The 27497-nt window shown below is 39.7% G+C and overlaps 1 protein-coding gene, 1 long non-coding RNA gene and 1 pseudogene across 5 annotated transcripts in view; 1 reads left to right on the top strand and 2 right to left on the bottom strand.

Moving 5' to 3' along the window:
- STAMBPL1 (STAM binding protein like 1) overlaps window positions 1-11405 on the bottom strand; it is a 50212-nt gene extending 38807 nt beyond the window's left edge. For 2 of the 4 annotated variants that reach the window (XM_045854466.1, XM_045854464.1), the window contains exon 1: window positions 11009-11405. The gene's annotated coding sequence lies outside the window, so the exon portion shown is untranslated. Of the gene's footprint in view, window positions 1-10618; window positions 10863-11008 lie in introns of those variants that run through there. The other 2 variants (XM_045854467.1, XM_045854465.1) reach the window with 1 other exon arrangement.
- Window positions 11406-17578: 6173 nt separating this feature from the next.
- LOC123829012 lies at window positions 17579-19672 on the bottom strand (annotated as a pseudogene).
- Window positions 19673-21030: 1358 nt separating this feature from the next.
- On the top strand, window positions 21031-25068 carry LOC123829128. Its single transcript, XR_006787544.1, has 3 exons — window positions 21031-21346; window positions 24515-24604; window positions 24886-25068. It is a non-coding gene; the product is annotated as an uncharacterized LOC123829128 (long non-coding RNA).
- The last annotated feature ends 2429 nt before the right edge of the window (window positions 25069-27497 follow it).

Below are 27497 nucleotides of genomic sequence, written 5' to 3'. Positions count from 1 at the left end.
ATCAGGAGACATTGATTTGCCCCATTATCAGTGATACTAACTTTGATCTCTTGTTCATGTCTCTCCTGCAAATCTACCACTGTGTCCTTTATAGTTACAAAGTATGAGATAGGCAGTTACTTTGAAAATATGCAAATATAGTTTCCCCCTCTAATTTTAGCAACTGAAGATGATTCTTTCTGAGACAATTATTACTGCAGTGTTTGAAAACAGCAAATTTTTTATTTCCATCTTCTTTCTACATTTATTCGTTTAGCTGAAGTTTTCATTGAAAGGTTATTTAATTTTTGTACAAAGTTTTAAAATTTGAGGCTATCAAATGGATCTGTTATGATATCTGGGTTTTTCATTTTCTTTAAAAGGCCTTCAAACTCACTGATGACAACAATTTTTTAACTACATCCAACAATCTTTTCTTGTAGTAATGTAATGACTAGATATCTTTAGATAAATATCTTTGATCTGTAGAATTTACTTGAATGTAAGGACTAAGACAAGGATAGAGTTTCTTTTCACCACCAGGCAAATGTCCCTGAATCTTCTCAGTTAATGCTCAGCTTCTTATCTAATTCTCAGTTCTGCCCAAAAAGGTGATCTGCCTTAACTAGGCGCTTAGTACATATTTATTAAATTGAAATAGTCTCTTATGTCCTTATAAATTATGTCCCTATAAAGCTGAAAAAAACAGTCTGGCAGTGACAAAGTTTCAGAAAGAATAACTAGCAACCCAGAGGGGAGGCACGTATGCAGCTGCAGTGAGGTCTAGACTAAGAGCGGCAAAAAGAATGCTGAATAAATAGTTACTGGGGGAGATTCTGAGCTGAAAACCACACAGAACTTGGAAGTTAAGTGAGCATAATGATACAGGAGCAAAAGTTGGCAGAGATGTTGTAAATGTCCTGTAAGGTCATTGAAAATAATGATGCCTCTGACTTCAACAGAAAACTACTTGTCCATCTCACTGAATGATACCAACATCTGATCAGTTACACAAAACCTGGCAAGTCCTAGAAATACCCACCCTGCATCTGCGCCCTCAACTCCAGGTCCAGTCTACTACTGACATCTATAAATTCGCCCTCCAAACGCTCTCAAATCTGCATTTGCTCATCATCTTTCCTTGCAGCAAGTGGCTGTCTGCTGTTCCTCTTTGCCACCCTTTGCTCTGTCTGCATTGCTACAATAGCCTTCTAATTGATCTGTTTTCCAGCATGCTCCCCTTTGATTATTTCTACAGCCCATAGGTATGTCATTCAGCTATTGTCTTTGCTTTACTTAAAAAGCTTTAATAGCTTTCCATCACTGTTAATATCACGTACCCTTAATAGTTCCTCCAAAAGGTGGGTGTGACCCAGCTGCCAACTCAGCCGCCTGCACACCCTGGCATCTTGCAGTTCTGAGATGCATCAAGCAAGGTCTATGCAACTGAACCCCACCCTCTTCTCACACTTCTCCTCCCTCTGCATCTTCCCACTGTTGGCTTAAACATCTCTTCCTCAGGCAAGACATTTTTACCACCTCCAGACCGGGTTACATTCTTAATTATATATTCACCTAGGATCATGAGGCACACTCACACTGAGAGATTTTCTACTAAACAGTTGGGCAATGGTCTTAAAAATTGTCAAAATGATGAAAGACAGAGGAAAGAGATGAACTGTTTCACATTATAAAGGACCTAGAAGACAGGACAACTAAATACAAGTGTGAACCCGGGTGGGATCTTGGACCAGAGGAAAGACAGAGATGAAATGTGAATAAGATCTGTAGCTTAAACAAATACTGTAACAATATTAATTTCCCGGCTTTGATAATTAGTGTGATGATGTAAGGTGTTAATAATTGGACAGAAATTGGTAAAAGATACACAGAAAGTCTGTGTACAATTTTTGCATTTTTGGAAGTCTGAAATTATTTTAAAATAATTTTTTAAATGTTCGATTAATACCTTACAAGTCTCTTCTGTAAGTCAAAGGACAACAAAAGGGAAACAGTTTGCAACACTCCCAACGGCTAATCTATTATTGCAAAACTGCAGGGACTATCTGCAGAACAGTAAGAACGAGAGAAAGAGTTGAATAAAAATGGCACATAAGCCCTGGCTGGTGTAGCTCAGTGGACTGAGTGTGGGCTGCAAACCAAAGGGTCACTAGTTCGATTCCCAGTCAGGGCACATGCCTGGGTTGCAGGCCAGGTCCCCAGGGGGGCCATGTGAGAGGCAACCACACATTGATGTTTCTCTCCCTCTTTCTCCCTCCCTTCACCCCTCTCTAAAAATAAATAAATAAAATTTAAAAAAATAAAAAGTAAAAAAATGGCACAAATAAACAAGTCATAAGAGAAATATAAATAGCTAAGTAACATAAGAAAAATGTTTAACTTCACTAGTACTTAGGAAACTATGACTTTGAATAAGATATTTTTATTTATGATTGATAAAATTTACATAATTGTCACACTCAATATGATGAGAATTGGACAAAATATGGGCAATTTTTTTAACATGCATTCCTATTGACCAAGCATTTCCAAGATTTCTCCATAGACTACCTTGCCCAAATAATTCTCTCCCTCTCTCTCTCCCCACTCTATTACAGCATGGTATAAAAATATTAACATTTTAGAAATGAAATAGCTTACAAAAGGGGGTATTTAAAATAAAGAATCTGTACAGTGGATGAAGCCCTGAGGGAGGACTTACATCTATAAGTGCTGAACCAGAAAGTTGTTCAAATTATAGCATTAAGGGAAAAAAAAAAGCAAGTTGTAGAATACTATAGGAAGTATGGCTCCATCTCTGTAATGCTATAATACAAATGTATTTAATGTGTATTGGCATTTGCAAGAAAATAGTTTGAACAACATACACTGAATTTTTCTCAGCTGTTCTATGAAACATGGAATCATGAAGGATGTCATATTCAATTCATTTATCTCCATACAATCTGTTACAAGTGTGTATCACTTCCTAATCAGACAAATCACACTTATTTTAAGCCTTTAAATTTTGAGTAGGTAGCTCCGTATTTGAATTCTAGCTCTGCCACATCTGTGTTTCCAGATGTGTGAGTTTTGATAAATTACTGCATTTCTCTAGTCTACAGGGAGAATAACTGCGTCCTCCTTGCTTTGCAATACTATTAAGGTAGTCATGGTGCAGTGGTTATTTAAGGGCTTTCTCAACCCAGAGGCACTGGTCTGGCCTGACAGCTGAGCTGCATGGCCCTAGTGTCTGTCACACACCATACAGGCAGTTGCTGGAAACAGAACTTGACTGACTGCAGACCTGGAACACAGAGCCAGAGAACCCTGACTAAACCTTGCTGCATAAACCCTTCAAAGTCAGTCCTACCAAATTCAAGGCCCTGACTGCTCACCCTTGCTCCCTCCAGCCTTTATGGTGACAAACCAGTTGGCTTTGCCCACCTGTTCTTTAACCCTCTAATCTCGACCAGGTACTGTACATCTGTAGCTCAAGATGTAACACTTGTTTGCATCAGGTTAGTTCTCTGCTCAGAAATGCACACTGGTGCCCTGGTGGCTCAGTTGGTTGGAGCATCATCCTGTATACCAAAAAGGTTGCGGGTCTGATTCCCAGTCAGGGCACAGACAGGTACCTAGGTTGTGGGTTCAGTTGCTGGTCAGGGTCAGGGAGTATATGAGAGGCAACAATCGATGTCTCTCTATCACATCAATGCTTCTTTCTCTTCTCTTCCACTTCCTCTCTCTCTGAATAAATGAAGAAAAACATATCCTCTGGTGAGAATAAAATAAAAAATACACATTGGTACCCAATACACCAAGGTTGTGGGTTCAAGCCCTGGTTAGGGCACATACAAGAAGCAACCAATGAATGAATAAATAAGTGGAACAACAAATCAATGTTCTTTCTTTCTCTCTCTCTCTAAAGCCAATAAATTTAAAAAAAACATACTGGGAGAGGTCTAAATACCCTCACCAGCCCTTCAAAGCCAGAGATCTGACCCTTTTTCTCTTGTGCTGCATCATTAGACTTTGTTTGCCACTGCCCCCTGCTACCCATCTTCCCCTGCTTCCCTTTCTGGTCACACCCTCTCTGCCCTGTCCAAACACCTGCCATTCAGTGTGCAACGCCCTCTAAAATTCCCACAGGCCCCGCAGTTGTCTGAATCCATCCATTGAAAAGCAGGTGTTAATAAGAAAATGAAACAAGTATAAAGTGCCATTATAGAAACCTGAAAGCAGCTTGATGATTATGTTATTACATAAAAATGTCCATGGAAATCAGGAGGGAAAATGCAGAAAATGTAAAAATAGAAATACAAATCTGAATATAAAATTAGATTTAGCTCTTAAGTAGGTTTTTCTCAGTGCAGTTTAATTGACCACCTGCATCACAATCCCTCAAGAAGGTTGTCATGATGACCCACCCAAATACATGGAATAGAAGTCAATGGCGGTGAAATGGAAGATGGCACGGTTTTTGGAGACAAGTCTGAGAAGCACTGCCCTCCCCAGGTACCTGTCTAAAGCTTTTCAATACCATTATACTTGCCGAAGAAAAATAACCTTTATGTCATAAGAATGTGATGGTAATTTACATTTCTTTCAAAGCCTACATTTTAATTTCTTGAATTATTTATTAATTGGGAAAATAAAGTTCCACACCCAATCATTCCAACTGATTTTCATCTTTTTATTAATTTTTCTTAAACTACTATATTGAATCAAAGAGCAGTTTCTCTGCCTGACTGAACAAAACCATGAACACATGAAGGACTTACTCCAACCCTCTCTTTTCTAACCTCATTCCCTCCAACATGTCCATTTGTTCCTCCTCTTAAAGGAAACTTATCTCATGAACCAGTTTATAAACCAACATTTCAAGGACAAAATCGATTGAGAAAAGAACTGCAGTAAGTCCACCAGAAGGCTGAAGCATGAACCCCCAGGCACAAAAGGCTCCCTCTCCTCAGTGGTGGAAATGCGTATTTCCAGTGTCAAAAACTAGGGCTCCGGCAACAAGATAAATACAATCACAGGGTCCTTAACTGAGCTGATTTCAACCAAGATCACCGTTACTGACTGTGGTCTTCCTATCCCCTTTCATTAAAAGGTGCAGAACTGCTTCAACCACTCAAGTTTGAAGTGTAACACTGTCCCAAGGGACCCACCCACCCTGGGGTTTCCCTCTGAACACAGGAAAAGGCAAAATGGGCAGGAAGTATTCAGTAAGAGCCAGGGAGGGTAAAAATGAGTCATCATTACCTTCCCACTTCCAAATTCACCCAAACAGTCATCAAAGCAAACAACCAAAATGAATAATTCATGACGGGTCCCAGGGGACCCTTATCACTTAGATGGACCCTTACCGAATCTGTGGCTTAGTCACTGTGATGCCGCTGAGACAGAAGTATAGCGGAAGTTTAAAAAACAAAACACCAAATTCACCAAAACTCTAATTCTATCATCCTTAACCAAGTTTAAACTCATGAAATTTAAAAAATGCTCCTTTAAAAGGAACTGAACTTGAGTTCAATAATGATGCTAGTTTACCCAAAGGGTAAATCAAAGGGTGCACACTGTGTTTTTAAAGATGAGATTTAACATTTTTTCTTCAACTAAATAGTCATATTTTACCCATGAACTTTCCACAAGACCAAGAAAAGGTTTTGCCTCCTTAGATAAAAAACAATACTAGTTACAGGTTTCTGAAAATTATTGATAAGAACAAGAAACTATATAAAGACTAATGTAAAGTTAAAATAGTAACATCGGTGATGGCACAGTCAGTCTCTCCTAAAGCATCTCCGGGGGCTCTGGCGGGGCGGCTCAGCTGGTTACACCATCATCTCAATTTGCAAAGGCTGTGGGTTTAATCCCAGTCAGGGCACGTGCAAGAAGCAACCAATGAATGCATAAGTAAGTGGAATAACAAATCAGTGTTCCTATTCCTCTCTCTCTACCCCTTCCTCTCTCTCTTTCTAAAGTCAATAAAAAAAAAGCAGCTCTGGGAAAATTAAGAACTTTATATTCTTAGTTGCTATAGCAGTCTTCCCACTAAAACTAAAATCTGGCCTCTTTAATTAGACAATAATTACTTCAGTGAGTCAAAGAACAGCTAAAATTTACTCTGCAGCTACTCTATAAAATATTGTAAATAGAAATAGTTACAAAATGTCACAATTCCACCATCACTCATCAATGCGATATAAGAGATGCTAAGAGTGTGGTACCTGCCCAACAACTTAATGTGCACACACTCATTTGTAACATCTCTCCTTACACCCAGTGATTCTTTATGTATAAGTTGCATATAATGTAAATGTCTCCCTAATATAATGTACTGTATATTATATACAATGTGCACATCATAGAATGTATACATATAGGGATATAGTGTATACGAAAGTATATAATGCATACCTAATACAATGTCTGTAACATCTACATCAATATTAAATGTATATAATACATTATATAATTAGATAATATTACATTATTCATTACTTATATAATATATAATATGAGCTATATATTACACATTATATTAGGGAGACACAGCCTTGCTGCCTCCAGCAAAGAATCGCTGGGTACAAGGAGAGATGTTACAAATGAATATGTATTGCATATGTCAACTGTTAGGCAAAAAACAAAAAATAACTGATTTTTAAAGCAAGTATAATAACAGAAATTAGAATACTTCTTAAGGAAAAATACCACTTAAAAATATGAAAGAATCAAGTAAAAATAGCAAAACTTTTGTTCAACAATCTGGGCCAGAATCCTATATTAGAGATGGCATATTCTACAAGGGAGATGATAGACTCGGGAATCTCCATGAGGACAAGCTTCCAGCACCCAGCATGCAGTATAGGAGACAGGGATGTGTTATCAATACAAGTTTGGAAAGCAGGCCTTGGAGTCAGACAATCTGGGTCCGACTCCCAGCTCTATCACCTACCAGCATATGACCTGGAGCAATTCACCTGGCATCTCTGTACCTCAGTGTTTCAATCTGCACAATGGTGCCTAGTACATAAAGTTGTTTCCTAAATTAATAATAACAATAACAACAAATGCATATACACTTAACTTTTTGCTAGACACTTCCAATCCCTTTATTCTATTTATACCTATGTATTCATCTGACCCTCCCCCATGCGTTATGAGATAGAAATTGATATCCCAGTTGAATGATGAGGAAATGGTGGCTCAGAGAAGTTAGTAACTTGCTCAGAGACGCACCACTAGTAAATGGCAAGAAGAATTCACACTCCCAACTATGCCATGAACCTAGACACAACATGTGTTAGGCTTTGCACAGTGCTTAGCACGTATTCAATAACTAATATTACTAAATATCAGTCAAATGTTTGCACGATACTCAGGTTACACCAAAGCTCAGCAGCAAAGGTTGCGGTCAATGGGTGTTGTCCCATGGACGTGGAACATATGAACAATCACACTTGTGCCACAGCCTTACCATCCCCCTTCCGCATAGAACAAATTCTGATGTCTGTCTTAAATTTTCCCTTCTCCCTTTCAGCGTTTGGATTAAAAGTCAGGCTATCATAATCTGGCAGGAGATTACCACCTGCCCTCCTTCCTTTTACTAATTCACTCCTCACCCAATTGCCAAAGTGTTCTTCCAAAAAGAGGTTTTCATCACTTAATCCTTCCAGGGATTATGAACCTATCTTGAATTGGCTACCTTATCGAATCAAAATTCAGCTCCATGGTTTTCAAGGGCCTTAATAAAACGTGAAAGGAACACACCTTTAACACTTGTTCAAGGACCAAGTAAATACCTGATAAGAATGGCCAGGTTTCATTCTTCAGAGGATATCAGTGTTTGTATTACTTCAAAACAGTGATAAGCCATTTTTTATTTCATTTATTCATTTTGGACCTAGCCCATTAGAAAAAAAATTCAATGTTTAAGGATTTCATTTGATTTTTTTATTCATAATATAACAAGCTTGACTGGAGGACATAAATGGGAGAAGGTCAAACAGAAAATTTGCATTATTAATATGCATATTAACATGATAATGTTAATATGCAGGCAAACTTAAGACATCTTTCTAATCTTTAGTCCTGAAATTAGATCATGAATCATAAACTTCTAGTGATGGGGTATGGAAAGTCAGAACTATTAAAAAAAAAAAGAGGAAGGCATAGCAGCCTTGATATTCCAGATCATACAATGCAACCATTTCCAAAAAGGACTTTGAAAGGCTAACTAGAGCAAATTAAAACATATGAATTACTGGTGCTTATATAAAGGAGTTGCTTTTAATAAATGCAAGTTACTAAGTAACTACCAGTCTGAATTAGACTCTGAACCAGCCACATCAATGGACAAACATACATGAATTTAATTTAAAATTTAGAAAGAAAACCAAACACCATGTGTTTTGATGACTTAGCCATTTACCAAAGGTTTAATTGGCTTTTCCATTTAGCATGAGATGCTGGACGGTACTAGAAGTTCATCTGACTTGCTTAGAAATGCAAATAATATCTGACAAAAGGTACGTCCTGATGTGGCTACATCCAGATTATTCCTGAGTTGAACGTTCTGCTGTCAACTCAGGATTTCTGAATGTACACTCACATATGCCACCGGGCAAGTCACATGTTCATCGAGCTGGAATAAGCTAGTCAACAGATACCAATAATGTACTTTTGTTTGTTTTTGTTGTATCCCAAAGGGATTGTTACTGTTCCTTTGTGGAAGAAGTTGATCTTACTTTACTGAATATATCAATGGGCTTCAATTTGATAAAAAGTTTGGTGATTCATATAATGTTATGTCTAGAAATAATCAACACTAGATGTGACACAGTTAAGTTGGGAAGTAAAGACATTCTAGAATTGTTTTTCATTTAACAAATATTTATTGAGCATCTGTGATCCATTAGCCCAAAGGAAGAGAGAGCTGAGTCTAATATTTTCAGTGATGACTATGAGTCATTTCTTGTAGTATCATTCAAGTTACTTATGAATCTTTCACAGGGCTGAGAAAAAAATGCTAGCATTAAACAGAATCACAAATCTAAGGGATTACATCGTGTCTAATTTGTAAATGAAGGCTCTATGAAGGTACCTGCCATTTCCTAGGCAGTAACTACATATTTCTTCTACCCTTTGTATTTTGAGCAAGAATTACCCGACTCTTCTCTGTGAAAAGCAACCTCACTCCCCGGGTTGATGCTGTAAGTAGGACTGGGAAGTCACTGAGGGAGGAAGATGATCAGACTGGTTTTGTTAAGTCCTAGGTGATGAAAGTAAAAAGAGGTAACTATTATTAACAACTCTTTTGACTGCTTTTATCAGTCCTTCTCCGGAGCCAACCCCAGAGACATTCTCTGCTCCAGGAGCAAATCTCTTGGCTGAGGACACCCTTGGTGATGCTGCTCCCCTCAGGTCCTCTCCTCAAGCTTATGAAGCAGCCAAAGTAGGCAAGGAACTGGCCCTGAAGACCACAACATGGGAAAGTGACTAGGATTCTCTGTCTCATAATTTCAGTGGTGCTTGTTTTACCAAAGAATATAATAAAACGAGTTTTTTAAAAAAATTTCCAAGAATCAGCTGATACATAAATTCCAACTGACATGCCCAAGTGGTCGACAGCATGCTTGGATATAGGCTTGAACAGAAAAGCAGCAGCCAGTCATTCTCCAGGTTCCACAACAGTTCCTGCCTTTGAATGAAGCGGCTATAACAGAGTAATTGTAAACAGGAGTCTATTTCTCAAAGACACGAACCTGAAATTTTTTAAATCAGTATTTATAGCTACAAAATGCCTACTACAACTCAGCTATAGAGTATATTTTTGAAATTGAGTCGAGGATCCATCCCACAAACATAAGATTGTCCATTGAAACAAAGTCTTGGGAAAAAATAAAACCCAGTGGCTTAATCCCTATAAAACTATCACAGAAAACTACCACCAAAAACTTCACACAGGAAGTCAAAAATCCAGGTGTAATTTATCTGCTGGAACAAATCTGACATTGACAAGGCCTTGAATCATGAAATCATAAATCAGCATCTTACCGATACTCCCTAAAATCTAGGGCTCCGTTTTCTTTCCAGTGGCTAGCAAGATGTTTGGAAAGCAGTGTACTCACTGGAGCTTAATCTGAAAGATGTCTGTTCTTACTTACTACCAAACACTGATTTCCAGAGAGCCACCCACACCCCATGCCACTCAAACACTTAAGGTTTTTTTCACTCCTCTAGATCAGATTCTGTTTCTTGAATTACTTATTACATATGTATTTTTAAAGTTTTTTAAATTAAATTTATTAAGGTAACATTGGTTAATAAAATTATATAGGTTTTGTAATTTAAAAAAAATTCAGTAATCACACCATCTTAGGCTCTGGGATATCAACAGTGTGGGTTATTTTAGAGAGTTCTGGAAAATTATGTTCTAGTGACATTACACTTTGTGCATTTCATTAAAGACGTTTGGTTAAGGCCTAAATTACTCAGGTGAGGGGAAATGTTAGGAGTTCCCCATAAACGGCATAAAAGTAAACGTCATCTAGAGAGGCATGCTATATACCCGACAAAGGTAAAAGTCTATTTTTCTAATCCTGGCCCCTCCCTTCTCCACACCACGCACCTCCAAAGGCAGAGCGGTGGTCTCTTTCAATGCCAACACCATGTCCAAGTTGGAACCACAAACACGCGTGTAGGTCACTTACAGAGTCCGGCCCTGCCACCTAGAGTCACAGCTTCCTGCCTGACTCATCAAGGTGAAACGAACCCCTAGGGGCCGGCTGGGGCGGCACTGAGGCATCGCAGGCAGAGGCAACCGATCAGGGCACTTGAAGGAAGTGAGCCAGCAAAAGGCATTCTCTTCCCGCGCAACGAACCCGAGACCCGACGCCGCCAGCGGAAGAGAGACTGGCGGTGCGCCAGGCCACCGTGCACGCAGAATCGGCGTGCACACTCGCCTGCGCTGGTGCGCGCTCACACTCATGCATACACGCGCGCACGCGCACCTACTCACCAGCAACCCCCGATGTCTGGACCCCGCGTGGGACGGCGACTGCAGGGGTTGCACCTGCGCCTGTCGTGTGGCCTTGGCATCCGTCCTGCCGCTGCAGCCGGAGCGGCTCTGGCTTTTGCTAGAAGGCACTGCAGCTGGGTGCTAAGGCAGCCAGCGTGAAGGTGCCGGCTCGCTCGCCTCGGCCGTACTTTCCTCCGGGCTCCGTGGACCGATGGAGCTTTGCTAGGTCCACTCGCTCCGGCTGCGTGCGTGGTTCTCGTCCTCCCCTTGGCTGCAGTGGCTGCGTAGCGCCTGGCCGATCAGCGTCTCCGCAAACCCACGCGCAGGCCGGCTGATCCCGAGCCTGTTGCCGTCGTTCCTCTGCCGCCGCTGCTGGAAAGAAATTGTCACTGCTATGGTCCCGGCCTCCCCTGACCCGGCCTCTGGGTGCCGTCTCCGCCTCTGCCTCCGCCCCCTCTTCCGCCGCTGCGGCCTCCCGCAACCGGCAGAAGAGGCTCGCAGGTGGAAAAGCAAATCTCTGCGGTGGGCCTACTGCGAGAGCGAAACGAATGGGTGCGACTTTCTCATCTGAAACCTGGCACGCCCCTCCTCAACCCCGAACCACCTGGACTCCCAATTTGCTCTACCATCAATTTCACGGAAGACTGCACTGTACACACCTGTGATACAGATGGATTTGACCATGAACTTGGGGAAAAGATGGGGTTTGGGGGAAAATCCCACTTATACCGCCTATTAGGAATTCCACCTTGAGATTTGTCCATAACCTACTCCCACCGTGAAATACTTTAATCCTCTTTCCCTCCATGCCCACTTCACCCTCCACGGATAATGCAAACTAATATAATATCATCTGGATGTTATTATATTATAATTATCATGTGCAGTGTCTTTAATATGGTCCTGGTATAATGTCAGATGCTCCAACTTGAAATCTTATTTCATCCTCTCCACAGACTTGTAAATGGCACTCTTATTTTATCCATGATGAAGGAACAGTAGAAGTTAAGATTTAAAATCTGATTTAACACCAAAAGCTATTTTTATTGGCCAGGAAGATTCTACTGATTTATAAATGTTTTACAAACATTGCTGTTGCTTGATGAAACACAGGCACTTTCCCCGTTTCCACAGTTTGGTTGGGAGGCCACTTGGAAGTGAGCAAAGTGGCGGCCTACAGGGACAGTGGAATATCAGTTTTTCCTAACCTGATTTTCCCTTGGAGATTAAACTGCCAGCCTTGGCTCTGCCACTAACTGACCTGCTTAGCCTCAGGCATTTCAACTTCTTAGGCCTCATCCCCCTGCATTGGTTTTTAAAATAAAATGGTTTGACAATCTCGGAGAATTTTTAAGAAGCCATAATGTCATTGTTTTTCTAATTTTGAATTTGGTTCCAAGTTTGAAAGTCAGAAAATTCCACGGAAATTCAGACTTGTGGCATGTTCTAAAAAGATGGAATAACTGGCAACCTTTGGCCTCTGGTAGGTTTTAGCAACGATCACCCGGAGCCGAGTAGCAGGTGTCCCCTTCAGCCTGGGAAGGTAGTTTGCAGTTTTCCACAGCCCCACCGCTGCTCTACGGCCCACCCCACTGCCACTGGAGGATATGGTAGACATTCGTGTTTACAGTTCTGAACTAGATCATCTCATGACCTACAGTCAACCTAAAATTCAGTGATAATTAAGAAGATTACCCAGATTACTAAGAAATGTTATGAAACAAGGAATTCCACAGAAAATACTTATAGTGGTAACTGATCATGGTCTTGCTGCCTAAAATTTGAGGAAGAGAGTGGAGAAATAAAATGGAGTCACTATAGCCAAGCTGTTAAATTACTAAATCAAGTAGGTTGATGTATGAAGAAATTATTCTATTTTTGTTTTAACTAGTCTGGGAACTTAAACTTTTGAACTATCTAGTCCTGCATCAATGCATATATACATAATATATTAAGTGTATATTATACTATATATGTATATTATCTGGAGGTTTTACTATACATATAAAACCTCCAGGTAGCACTCTGACTACCCCCGAAGGACTAAGGGAAGAATGTTCACGTATCCAAACCACCTGACATCCATTATCCAGACCAGAGGTCATCGAAAGGATCACTATCTCAGACTAAGGCATTCAGAGGCTAAGAACGCAAGACTAATTCTTTTCAAGAACGTGCTTTTTCATGGTACTGACATAAAAACAGACATCAATGGCACAGAATAAAGAGCCCAGAAATAAACCAATGCCTGTATGGGCAATTAATATTTGACAGAGGGGGCAAGAACATACAATGGGGTAAAGAAAGTCTATTCAACAAATGGTGTTGAAAAAATTGGACAGATAGATGCAAAAAATTCAAACTAGACCATCTTCTTATATCATATAGAAGAATAAACTCAAAACAGATTAAAAACAAATATAAGAGTCAAAACCATAAAACTCCTATAAGAAAACATAGGCAGTAAAGTTTCTGACATTTGTCTTAGCGATGTATATATAAGATATATAAGATAATCAAATCTTAGATATGTATATATATATATCACATATATATGGGCAAGGAAAACACATACACACACACACACATGCACACACATATATGTACATATTTTTCCCCTGGGCAAGGAAAACAACAGAATAAATAAACAAATGGGACTACATCAAACTAAAATGTTTTTGCACAGCAAAGGAGACCATCAACAAAACAAAAAGACAACCTACTTAATGGAAGAAGATATTCACCAGTGATACGTCTAATAAGAGGTTAATATCCAAAATTTATAAAGAACCCATACAAGTCAACACCAAAAAATAAACATTCCAAATAAAAAACGGACAAAGATCCCTGACTGGTTTGGCTCAGATGCTTGGTCCTCATTCCGCAAACCGAAAGGTCACTGGTGAGATTCCCGGTCAGGGCACATGCCTGGGTTTCAGGTTTGGCCCCCTGTCAGGGTGCATGTGAGAGGCAACCAATCAATGTTTCTCTCACATCAATGTTTCTCTGCCTCTCTTTCTCCCTCCCTTCCCACCTCTCTAAAAGTAAATAAATAAAATCTTTTTTTTAATTGGGCAAAAGACCTAAATGGACACTTCTGCAAAGAGGATGGCCAATAGGCATATGGAAATATGCTCAACATCACTAATCATCAGAGAAATTCAAATTAAAACCACAATGAGATACCACCTCACACCTGTCAGAATGGCTGTCATTAATAAATCAACAAACAAGTGTTGGTGAGGATGTGGAGAAAAGGGAACCCCATGAACTTGTGTTAGAAATGCAGACTGGTGCAGCCACTTTGGAAAACAGTATTAAGGGTCCTCAAAAAATTAAAAATGAATCTGCCTATAACCCAGCATTTCCACTTCTGAGTATATATTCAAAGAAACCTAAAACACTAACTTGAAAGAATATGTGCCCCCCTCTGTGCAGTGCAGCATTATTTACAATAGTCAAGACATGGAAGCAACCCAAGTGTCCATCAATAAGCAAGTGATAAAAAAGTAGTGGTACATGTACACAGTGGAATATGACTCGGTCATAAAAAAGAAATCTTATCATTTGAGACAGCATGGATGGACATAGAGTGTATTATGCTAAGTGAAAAAAGTTAGTAAGAGAAATACAAATACCATATGATTTCATATGGAATCTAAAGAACAAAATAAATAAACAAACAAAATTGAAACAGACCCATAGATACACAGAACAGACTGATGGTGGTCAGAAGGGAAGGGTTTTGGGGATCTGGGTGAGGAAAGTGAAGGGACTAAGAAGTACAGATTGGTTGTCACAGAATAGTCATGGGGATGTGAAGTACAGCATAGGGAATATGGTCAATAATATTCTAATAACTATGTATGGTGCCAGGTGAGTACTGGAAATATCGAGGTGGTGGGGCAGGAAACAGTTGTAAAGTGCATGATTGGCCACTGTACACCTGAAACCAATACCAAAATATTTAAAAGTTAAAAAATAAATGTAAAATGTGCTTTTTACTAGAAGAGCCCTCAGCTTTTCTTCCTTCTTCGGAATACTCTGAGTATTGCCTAGTTGTATTTCTGGTTGCAAACCCTAAGACAGAGAATAGATCTTTATCATTTATTTCTAGCCAAAACCTCATTTGGGCTCTGATTCATTTGCACAGAATGGCCCAATACTCACTATCTCCACTCCTAGCAGCTAGGGAATATCATGTGACCTACGTTCAACCAATCAGAGGCTCCCATCCAGGTCTTGTACCTGGAGTCTGTGATTCATAGAAGAATAATTCCATTATCTGCAAAGTGGCTTCTGTGCCCACAAACAGCAATGTCAGAGGTGAGAGGTAGGAGTATCCAAAGGCAATGCCAGTGATGTCCTAAGTGACTGGGTGGTGTGACCTGTTCTGATTCTAGCTACAAAACTACCTTGCCTATTTGATGAGCCTGATTCTCGAGCCTTCCTGTCTCTTTGGTATATTACCTGAGGGCCTTCTAAGACATTTCCCTTCTGGTTAAGTCAACCAAAATAGGTTTCAGTGTTTGTTACCAAGAACTTTGATATAGTGGCTTTTGGGATGGTCCAAGCTCTACCTCCATTTCATTCACCAAATTAATGAAAAGTGGGCACAAGTGTATTATATAACCTGTATCTTAAAGATTTTAAAGTGTTTTATAATTTTGCTTGCACTTTAAAAGATTGCATTTCAATGTTTACTCAAAATGCAATTTTTTAAAGATAGAATTTTTTGTTCTTTAAAATTCACCAATCACATGAGCAAAGATTGCCTATAAATAAGCACTGCCCTTAATACTGGTGAGGATGAAGCTGTGGAGTAGGAAAGATAATTTTTCTTCTACCCTCCTAAGTTCTTCTAGCTGGATTAATAATCTAATTAACAAAAAACAGGTTAACAGGAGAAAATGAACTAATTTATTATGGATGTACACGCAGAGGTTCCCTAAGAATATGGCATCTGAGGACGCATTGGGCAGTTGAGGCTTATACGCCGTTCTGAACTAAGGAAAGGGAGACAGGGATCCGGGACTTCACAGAGAAAGTAGGCAGTTCACAAGTAGATGAGAAAGAGCAAACATGAGATAAACACATGTTTGCCAGGCCACCCAGAAACAAAGGGGCAGCTAGGGGAATGTAACAGACAGACCGCTTAGCTTCTTGCTGTCTAACACACTTAGTTCGTATGCTCAGGTGAATATGAGCAGGTTCCCTTCCTGAAGCAAAATTTTCTACCTGAATTTTTTTTAGGTGGAGCCTGGGGGAGAGGTCAAACATTTTTTCTGAGTCTTTTGTTTCTTAAAAATAACTAGCTTAAGGTAATCAATATTCCAAAAGGCATATTTTGGGGTGGCAAGCTCCACTGCCCATCATGATGAAATGAGTCTTCTCCTGTGGTTGTATAATTTTGATACAGTGCAAGACATGAATTAATCAGTATGTTAACAGAAGCTGTAAAATGTAGACATTCCTTTTTCCTAAGTAATTCTACTTCCAGGAAGCAATTTATCCTATGGAAATCTGTAATGAGAAATAAGATTTCTTCATTTATTACCAACTTTGGACATTAAAGTTACATTTATGATGAGTGTTAATAACATTAGAGTTGCTTATGATACAATGTTAAAGAAATTATATGAGAATTTATTAAAATTACCCCCTAGAAATTAGTTATGGGGAATTATAATTGCCCTTTTTTTATTTTACTATAACATCAATCTCCCTTAATAGGCATGGTTTCCTCTTATTTAAGAAAAAAATATTTAATATTAAAAATAAACAGAATTGATAGCCAAAAAATTTGAGGTTGTATGTATCACAGTACCTTACTCACAACAGGTACATAATAAATATTTGAGGAAAGAATAAAGGTAGAAAGAAGGAGGAAGGGAAAAAGCAGGTCACGATATTTCACAATGTAGACTGATGAGTTACAGGATTGTGACTCCATCTCATTTGCTTAGTGGATGCCATGTACTTGGAACCAGGACATTACATTCTAAATTGCTTATTAAGTAATGCTGCATTGGGGTATCTCCCAGCTGTGACTAGTGGTAAAACACAAATACTTTTCTCACTGGGTGAGTAACACGGAGTCAGCATTCAGATTGTTTTCTGTCTGACAGTATCAGAGGTAGATCTGTTCTGAGAAGGTGGAAGAGCACAAGGTGTTTAGTGTTCAGAACTAAAAGCTTTCTTCTTCACTCTGATTGGCCATCCAAGAGAGGACTGCCACTCTCTCTGAGTCACTCAAAAGTCCACGAGTTTGGAACAGTTTCTCATTTCTTCAAACTGTTCACATCCTAGTTGGATTTTATTTGTTGAAACTGACAGTACAAAGAGCAAGTATGCAGAGTGAATTTACATTAACCAGGAAACCAACATTACATCCATGTACCCCTGCAACGATCTGGCATTTGCACATAAAGTGGTGGCCCCTACAGTGATAACCACCCTCATGGGAGGTCCCTTCTTTTGTTTTTGTTTTTTTGTTTGTTTCTGTTTGTGTGTTTGAGGATCTACTGTAATTTATTGAGAGCCCCCCTCCCTGCCCTGGTAGTCTCTAGGTCACTTTTTCCACTTAAAGATCTTGTGTGCCCAAGGAGATGGCTGGGGTAGGGGCTGTGAGTGCGGCTCGGTGAGCCCTGCAAGGTGCCTTGTGACTATCTTCCTCATACTGCATGCACATGGCGTGTACATGAGTGCCTTCACCCAGGCCACCTTCTCAGCCTCCTTCTGCCTGTAATCCTGCAGGATCTGTCGCTATTCCAGAGAGGCCCATTGGAGACACTGAACTAATAGCCAGCTGCATTTGTTGTCCTGGATGTCCAGGACAATCTTGCCTGTTACATTGGAGTCCCCAAAGAGGTCAAGGTAATCATCCTGAATCTGAAAGAGCTTTCCCATCTCCAGCAGGATCTTCTTGGCACTGGCATGTTCCTTCTCCTCGACAATGCCCGCCATACACATGGCAGTAGCTACAGGAAAGTAGAAAGAGTAGAAGCTGTCTGATACTGGACAGTGGATTTGTACCTCTTTGCAGGGAATCTACCAAGATCCACATTGCCTTGCAGGGCTGCGATGAGGCCCAGGGTCTGTTCAACCTCAGTCTGACAGGAACTCTGCAGTAAGAGCAGAGTTGCCTTGATCAGGTTCAGGTAACAGGGCTGCTCCTGGCAGTAGAGCTCCAGCAGCTGGTAGATACATGCTTCCAGAAGCAGAGCATCATTGATGGCATCCAAACCTATGTCTGACTTCTGACTCCAGCAGATCTGACCCCATTGGGTGAGGGATGAGTCCACAATGTCATCTGACACCGCAAAGAAAACTTGGAGCAGTTCCACACACCAGCCCACAGTCATGACCTGCTGGAGACTGTCAGCATCCAGCTTTCTTGGTTCCATCAGGTCCTGGAATGTTACCAGCACCATCATAGCCTGCTGGTACCAATGACATTGTAGTCCAGGACCTCCTTGGGCTGGGCAGTCGCATCTGCTGTTTCTGGGTGCCCCAAGTCATCCTCAGTCAGCACCCTGACAATCTGTGAAGAAGTGCTGGATGAAATTTTGCTCTTTTTGGTCATGAACATCCAATTTCTGGTCTCCATTCGTTCTGGGGGAGGAGCAAAGTACTCTGTTGCTGGATGTAGGTTGTTGGCCCAGATCATTAGCAGGGTACCCCTTAAAGCTCTCGGGGGGTTCCCTTTTGAGATCAGTTGAACTGGAGTCCCTGTTCTTTGTTTCACAGATATTTAGAATTTCCCAGCTCTGGTCAAATCTTTAAAGTCAAGAGGCAAGATCTGAAATACCCAATTGATTCCACTGGGAGAAATACTCATTTCAGAAATTATTACGTACTTACAAGCATGTACCTTAGAAATTATATTCCTAAAAACATGTATTCTTAAAAATCTGGGTTTTGTTATTGTTTATACCACGGGTTCTCGAAGTACGGCTCAGTGACCCTTGAACTCTTTTCAAACAGTCTGCAAGGTCAAAACTATTTTTGTAAAAACACAGATCCATTATTTGACCTTTTTACCCTCATTCTCTCATGGAGTTTCCCAGAGCTACGTGTATGATGTCACCACAGCTAGAATGCAGACACAGACGTGAGAATCCAGGCATCTTCTATTAAGGAAGATGTGACAGGGTGCTGTAAAAATATAAAACAATGCCAATTTTTATTTTATTTTGGAAAATATAGTTTGATTGAAATAAAAATGGGATACAATGTAAACTGGTTTGTTATTTTTAATAAATTAAACTATTTTAAAATTTCTACCCCCACATAAAGAAAAGCACTCTAGAGTCCTCAATAGCGATTATGATCATTATTAAGAGTATAAAGAAATCCTGAGGTCAGAAAGTTTGAAAGCCACTGGTCTATGCTACTAAGGAGATAATAGGTTCTGAATCACCTATTTTTCATTGGAGGACTGATACTGTAACTATGGCAACTTGCCTGTGCGACTAAGTGCAGGAAACAACTGCTTCAAAAATGGAAGCTGCTGGCACATTTGGCTTTTCCACTCGTGTGATTGGCTTCGGTGCTCCCTTCCTGTAAGTTACTTTAAGCTCCGAGAATTTCATGTCTACTTTGTAACCACAGCCAGTACACTCACGGTTTCAGAATTCCTGGAAACTTGTCTTCTCTTACCATTTAGAAACTGGCCTAGGCCTCTTTCCCTCGAGTCTAGTTTTTCCATGGAAAACATGTGAATAATGGCTATAGATCGTTCTTAAGGTAGTTTGCAGATTTACTGCTATTGAAAATTTCAGACCTGGCTGGTGTGGCTCAGTGGATTGAGCACTGGCCTATGAACCAAGGGGTTGCCGGTTTGATTCCCAGTTAGGGCACATGCCTGGGTTGCAGGCCAGGTCCCCAATAAGGGGAGCATGAAAAGTGAACACACACGGATGTTTCTCTCCCTCTCTTTCTCCCTCCCTTCCCCTCTCTAAAATAAATTTTTTAAATCTTTAAAAAAAATTTCAATATCCAGGAAGACATTTGATAAAAACGTAAATTCTCTCTTCAGCTGATGTTATTTGGTTCCTTGAATTTAGGTACATAAGGCATTAAAAGGTAAGTGTGGAACAAATTTTAATACCTATATTTCTCGTTTTATTGCACTTCACTTTAATGCACTTCATAGGCTTGCATTTTCATCAACGTTGAAGCAAGACCCTCCCCCAACCAGAAGATCAGGACTCACTGAAGGCTCAGAAGATGGTTAGCATTTATATCAATAAAGTGTTTTTAATTAAGGTAGGTACATGTTTTTTATAGACATAACACTAGTGCACAGTAGCTTAATAAGCTACAGTATAGTGTGAATATAACTTTTATACGTACTGGGAAACACAAAAATTTGTGTAGCTCATTTTATTGTGATAGTCCATTTAGTGCAGTTGTCTGGAACGGAACCTGCACTAGCCCCAAGGTGTTCGGGATGTTGGGCTGTTTTCTGCAGGCTTATTTACAGATGCGAAAGATGTGTTTGGAAGAACAGAAAAGTGGAGGGCAAGTGGAAGGGAGGCGGTAGAACAGCATCTGACCCTCACTGTCAAAACATATTCTGTGACAGTTGCATTTCCCCTGAGGGTGCTTCACTGAAATAGGAATCCTTCCTTGGTAGGTTTTGGCTTTTATTTAACAGCTATTCAGTAGATGTGAGCAGCTTTCTTTTAAAAGTGAAGGTGCAAAACACACAAGATGACATTGCATTAGTTATTACCATGGAAACTTTCATTGGTCAGCAGAAAAAGAATCGATCGTCTGTTTATAGAAAAAAAATGTGCCCACTGAAGTTTTTACTGCAGTGAATAATACCATCTTAAAATACAAACTCTTAAATTTATCTATGGTTGTATAAGCAAAGACATGACCTTCTCCAAGGACAAATAGTAAAAATAGCAGATTGCTAAATATATATTCAGGCATGTGCTGCTGGAGGTTCTTATGTGGATAGTGCTACAACTTAGTCTGCTCAGGCTGCCATGAAACAATGCTACGAAAGGGTGGCTTAAACAACAGCATTTTTTTCTCACAATTCTGGAGACTGAAAGTCCACAATCAAGGTGCCGGCTGATTTGGTTCCTGGAGATAGCTCTCTTCAGATTGCAGATGCCCACCTTCTCCCTGTGTACTCATACTCGGTGGAGCGAAGGACAAAGATATCTCTCTCTTCTTTTTCTTATAAGGAAGAGGTTATAATTTAACCTCAGTTACCTTAAAAATCCTGTCTCCATATACAGTTGCATCGAGTGTTGGAGGTCACCGTATGACTCTGTGGGGTGGGGAAGAGGAGCCAATTCAACTCATAGCCATTTGAAAGTAAGTACAAAATAGACCTTGAGTTAAACCATCATTTCATACAGATGTCTAAGCATTAGGGATTCTTTGTATTCCAAGGGACAAAATAATCATGAGTCTGTCATTGTACACATTGATTTATTCAGTTGCTCTGATGAAATTTTGCCATCATAGATCACCCTGCATTAATGCATTACTTATGTTTTCAGAGACTCAAACACAAAGAGATACCCTGCTCCAAACAGAGAAGAAGAATATTCTAAGAGGTTGTTGATATTGCCTTTCTCTGACTTAACAGCTTTTTTTATTATGAGAAATAGCTTTCTCTTTATTATGTACACCTATATACTTTCCAATTACCTATTCTCACATTATCAGATTCCCTACAAAAAAAGGGAGATCAGGAATTAACCTAGCAAGCAAGAAGCTTTTCACTGCCTCCTACTACTGCTCCAAGACCAAGGAGAGAGTGGAAGATTGAGAACGTACATGAACATGTTCCAATAATCATGAGGAAGAAGGAAAGAGTGAAAAGAAAAGTACGGAGTTACAAATATATAGTATGCATCCTCGAATGAAGTTCTTTCATTTGAAATCTTATCAGGTAGATGTGCTTCTGTGAGACAAGAGCTGTCTTCCAAATATAAAAATTTAATAGACGTCTTTACTCAACAAAGCAGCAGTTATGACCCCATAGTTCTCAAGGTGGGATCCTTAAGGAGTTAAGATATGAGTGGATGACCCTGTGCAATATCTTGGTCCAGCATTTTCTTCTGTTCTTGGATCATTAGAACTCTGAGCATGAGCCATGTCTGCAGAAAGTGAGGCTTTTTATTATATAATGATTAAAAGAATAGGCTTTGGAGTCTGCAAGACCTGGGTTTGAATCTTAGTTCTGACACATTGCAGCTGTGTGACCTTTGAGCCAGCAAATTAACTTCTCTGAATTCTAGTTTCCTCTTCTATAAAACAGGCAATAATTCTTCAAAGGAAGTTTGTAAATATTTATTGAGTTGGCCTACTAAAGTGCTTAGCGTGATGATGATGAACACCCTGGAGACACTCAATAGTCATTATTACCCTTAGCGGTGAAAGTGAATTTCCCATTAGCCAGTCAGCCGGATGGGGCCAGTAAGATGGAGAGAGATTCTTGAGCTATCCTGAGAGTTCATTAGCCACACAGTAATAAGACATTATGTGTGTATTGGGAAGTGGAGTGGCAGGGGGGCATAGTGGAAGCAGAGTCTCTCTGTGTACTTACAGACCATTAGCATGCAAATGTACAAGCTTACTTTCCTAGAAAATGATTTGTTCCACTTGTAAGCATTCTGTTACTCTTTCAGCCCTGATGTTAGAACCAAAAGGAGAAATTTGCAATGCAGGCTAGGCTAAGGAGACAAAATTCACTTGACAGCAAATGTTTCATTAAGATCTGATTTACTTTGATTAAAATCTGTATTGACTTGGCCTAAGGAAGCTGCCACAATAGACATAACTTACCCTAGCATTCTGTCAGTGCCTAAAGAATGGCCTGAATTCTGGTAGCTCTTGGACGATGGGAGGTGGATTTATGCATGATCTTTCATTTCTTCTTTTTCAGTAATTTTTCGAATTGTATTATCTGTTTTTCCAAATTTTATGAAAATAACATAAATTACTTGTATAATAACAACAATTTTAAAAGTTATAAAATAAATACATTTCACCCCTGACTGACACACTAGTTTGCAAGGAAAATCAGACCACTGCATTTAAGGCGATTTTGAGAGGAGAGGACTGGAAGCGAGAATCTGGGCATAAGATGGTGAAACTTTGGGTTTACGGTTTTTGTTGTTGTTGTTGTTTTTGGTTTGTTTGTTTGTGTTTGTTTTGTGTTGGTCTTTCCGCTCACTGCAAAAAAATGTCATTAAAAATAGAAATAATATGTGACGCTGTGGGGTCGGGGTGGAGGGTGCTGGGCTAGAGCCTTTGTTTTAGGAGACAGGCCCTATTGTTCTGAAGGTTTTATAAAAGTGAAGGCCCTCCAGTAAGTCTTTAGATGAGAGAATCTGGGATAAATTTAGGATGAGACCCTGAGGCTTGGCTTAGAAACAGTTGGTGTCCACATCCCCTTTGCACGCCACCTTGCTCGTGATGAGACAAGCGCTCTTGCCCTCTCACCCCAGGTTTTGCAAGGTACCATTTGTGACGCTTAGTTTTAAGTGTGGATGCCGGATAGCTGGATAAACACTGTGTCTGGCTGTGTGTGAGGACGGTTCTGGAAGAAATTGGCATTTGAACTGGCAGACTCAGCAAAGACGATCCCTCTCCCAACACTAAGTAGTCATCATCATCCAAGTCGTTGAGGGTTATGTAGAATGAGCAGGTAGAAGAAGGGAGAATTTGCTCTCTGCTTAAATTGGGAAATCCATCATCTCCTGCTCTCAAACACAGACATTCCTGGCTTTCTGGCCTGTGGGCTTAGACTAGAACAACACCTCCGCTTTCCTGAGTCTCCAGCTTGCAGATGGCAGATCATGGGGCTTCCCAGGCTCCATATTCATGTGAACCCAACCCTCATAATAAATCTCTCTATGTGCATAGGTCTATACTTACCCTATTGGTTCTATTTGCCAGGAGAACCCGACTACACCCTTTGACCAATTTCCCAACCAACATTTTGGGGCAAACAGCCAACCATTCACTTATTATGAAACCAGAATATCTGCCCTGGCTGGCGTAGCTCAGTGGATTGAGCGCGGGCTGCGAACCAAAGTGTCGCAGGTTCTATTCCCAGCCAGGGTACATGCCTGGGTTGCAGGCCATGACCCCCAGCAACCACACATTGATGTTTCTCTCCATCTCTCTATCTCCCTCCCTTCCCTCTCTAAAAATAAATAAATAAAATCTAAAAAAAATCTTATTAAAAAAACAGAAACCAGAATATCTAAAATAGAGATCTCAAAAAGGAAAATAAAAGTCATCTGTGAACTTAATACATGGAATGAACCAATGCCTTGGCATATTTGCTCTTAGATTCATCTGTATATTCAAACACACACTCTATATATCACTATATATTTATTTTACCAAATTAGTTTTAGAGTATACATGCTCTTAATCATCCTTTTCTTTTTATTGTGTGATGAACATTTTTCCATATATTTAAATATATTCCTACAATATAATTTTTACTTCCAACTATGTCAGCTCAACAGATTGTCACTGGATGACATCTAAATGCCTAACACTGATGTGGATGCTACAAGAGTCTGTCACTTACAAGCTCTTTGCCCTTAGGTAAGCTACTGAACCTCTCCATGCCTCAATTTCCAGATCTCTCTAACAGTAACGATAAAAATATCTACCTTAATGTTTGTGTGATGATTAAATAAGACAGTACAGTTAAGGTATGGTTCCTGGCATATGGTAAACATTCAATCAATATTATATATCATTGTCATTGTTATTTATAATATTATTTAGCTTGTCTTGGCCACACTTTTCAATATCTGTCATCTTGATCTTGCATGGCTATTCAATTTCCTAAAAGGAATTTCCATATTCTTTTCTCTTCTCAGGGGTCACACTGTTCCAGGGCACATTAGTGACCACGTTGGTCCAGAAAGAAGCAGCTCTGTCTCTACCTACATCCATCAGGACACGTAACTCTGACTTCACCCTTTATCATAACCCTATGCACTCTACTCGCTACCATCCCATCCAATCCTAAGAAAGCCCTTCAATTCAAAATTACTGTTAAAAATTATTTTAACAACAGATTATATATATATAAAACAGAAATAAATTTGAAAGCAGCATAATATTTGAAAACTGTTTCATAAGACTGCTAACTTTCCTCAGCATTTTGGGAAGAAGGAAGAACATCTTTAGAAGCACTGGTACTTCAAGAAAAAAAAATTATATGCAACTAAATGCAAAATAACCAAGATGTAAGTGAAATATATGTTTTAATCTAAAGTTTGTGAAAAAACACACAACAAGAAATAAAGTGTTTTTGGAAAATGCATGTAGATATTGATGGTGTAGGGGTTCAGAGTGAGGCACCCCAAGCTGTGCCTCATATGCTTACTGTTTTGACTAAAGGCTACTTAGACTGCAGGCTCAAGAGAAACTTCTACCTCCCCCCTTAACTGTCTAGAATAATTTAAATTAGAGCTCTGGCCCACGATAAGTGTTATCACCACAAATGACTTTCTACTTATCTATATGCCAGGACAACTAATAATGACTAAGTATGTGCTCTCCCTGCAATTACCTTCTAAAGCCTTCAGGCACCTTACCTCATCCTTAGCTCAGAATGTCATATATGTTTCAGTTTCCTTCTCTGTCTCTGAACCTCTCATGTGTGTGGGCCTCCGACTCTCTTATGTATGTGGGGTTCCCATGAATATATATGTAATTAAACTTGATCATCTTCTCTTGCTAATCTGCTCATGTCTATTTGATTATTAGACTAGCCAAAAGAACCTTGAGGGTAGAGGAAATTTCTTCCTCCCCCACTATAGTGAATTCTCTCTGGGTGACTTTTAAAAGGCAGGTTCCCTTATTTTCCAATTAAAAAAAATAAGCAAGTATTACTCCATTGTTTCTAACAAATGGCATGTTTTGAAAAGAAAGAGTATTGGAATTTATAGCATGTGGGATTCTCTCCTTTCAAAATTGAGCACTAACCAGAAGATGACCTCCATGTGCCCTTCCCACTCCAGTAGCCTATGATTCTTTAAACTAAGAATGGCGTCTTTAATTAGCTTGAAGTGTAGAGTTCAAATATAATCAAAGTAGTTGGTCTTAGAAAGAAGCTAATGCAATATATACAATTCATCTTGGAAAACTGTTTTACCATAAGGACAATGCAAAAACTGTGACTAATATTTTTAGATAAGAAAGTCAATATTGAATTATGAACTCTTCAAGAGGTAATCCTTGAAGCATAACATTTCTTAAATGACTCTCAGCAACAAAAGTTTATGCTAACCAGGAAACCTTAAAATTCAGGTTATTATCCAACAATCAACAAATAAAAATTTTATCTTGCAAGAACTGTGAAACCCTACCCTAGGAAGCATGGAATAAGTGATCCACAAATGATTGAACACATCAATGATCCTTATGAAGCTGATTTTTTTAAATACCTCAGATTAAGAGAAAATCTTCAGGGCTCTAACAGTTTGCAGGCCAGGGATCTAACACTTCCAGAAACTATACTCTCTGGGGATTTTACTTCTGATACAGATTCCTTTTTCTTTAAGACAACCCAGGAGAGATCTTACACCTGGCTTTGGTGGATGAGAAGGCAAATAATGTACTCAGCATCTAAGAGACTAAACAAACCAACCAAAATAAAGAACAAGGAATGTGTATTTATAGATATTTTCCAGTGAAGAGTCATCATTTCTTTAGTGTGTCAGTCAGGACAGAAAGGTGTGAGCAAGAGAAACCAAACAGGAAATATGGGCCAGATCTCAGTAATTCCAGATAGGTCGAAGAATTAGGTTTGGAGAAATTGCAGCCAAGGCCATTGCTGGAAGTAACACTGCAGAACTGGGCTGGTAAAAATACCACTGGCACCACTGTCCCACTGAGTCACTGTGGCTAATGCCTCCGATTCCATCAACACTGGACATTGGACACTGTGTTAGGAAACAATTCTCCACTAACATCTTACATTTCTGCATGCCTTGCAAGCAGAAGCACTGATTGGCTTTGTTCCAGACTATCTTTCAAGAATATTTGCAGAACAGAAGCCTTGAAAGGTAGAGATGGTATTTCCTTCTAGAACAAAAGGCAGAGACATGCTTACTGCCCACTATAAAAGACCCAGACAAATACAATAGAACCCCGCCCCCCTGGAATCTGACAATACTTTTTTTCCTAGGAGAATTTTGTTGTGCCCTGACTTACCCTTCTGCCAACAGGCCACGAAAAGTTCCTCTCCTATCACACAACCACTGTGTGTTTAGGCAGCCATCAGGGTTCATCTTCATTGTCCCATGAGAATTAGGGACAAGGGAAACTAGTGCCTATGCTGATGTCATGCAACTTGATGTGCCACGAGTAATAGAGTTCTTTGTCTTTGACCCAAGGGTTTGGTGTCTTCTACCAGCATCCATGAACCTGTGGGAGTGAACTTGTTGGCTTACAAGTAGAGCAAAATCTCAAACCCTCAGTT

The sequence above is a fragment of the Phyllostomus hastatus genome, unplaced genomic scaffold (genome assembly GCF_019186645.2).
Source record: "Phyllostomus hastatus isolate PE091 unplaced genomic scaffold, TTU_PhHast_1.1 phas_scaffold_1066, whole genome shotgun sequence".
NCBI lineage: Eukaryota > Metazoa > Chordata > Mammalia > Chiroptera > Phyllostomidae > Phyllostomus > Phyllostomus hastatus.
Note: the sequence above shows the minus strand (reverse complement) of the source record. Positions and strands in the feature narration are given on the sequence as shown.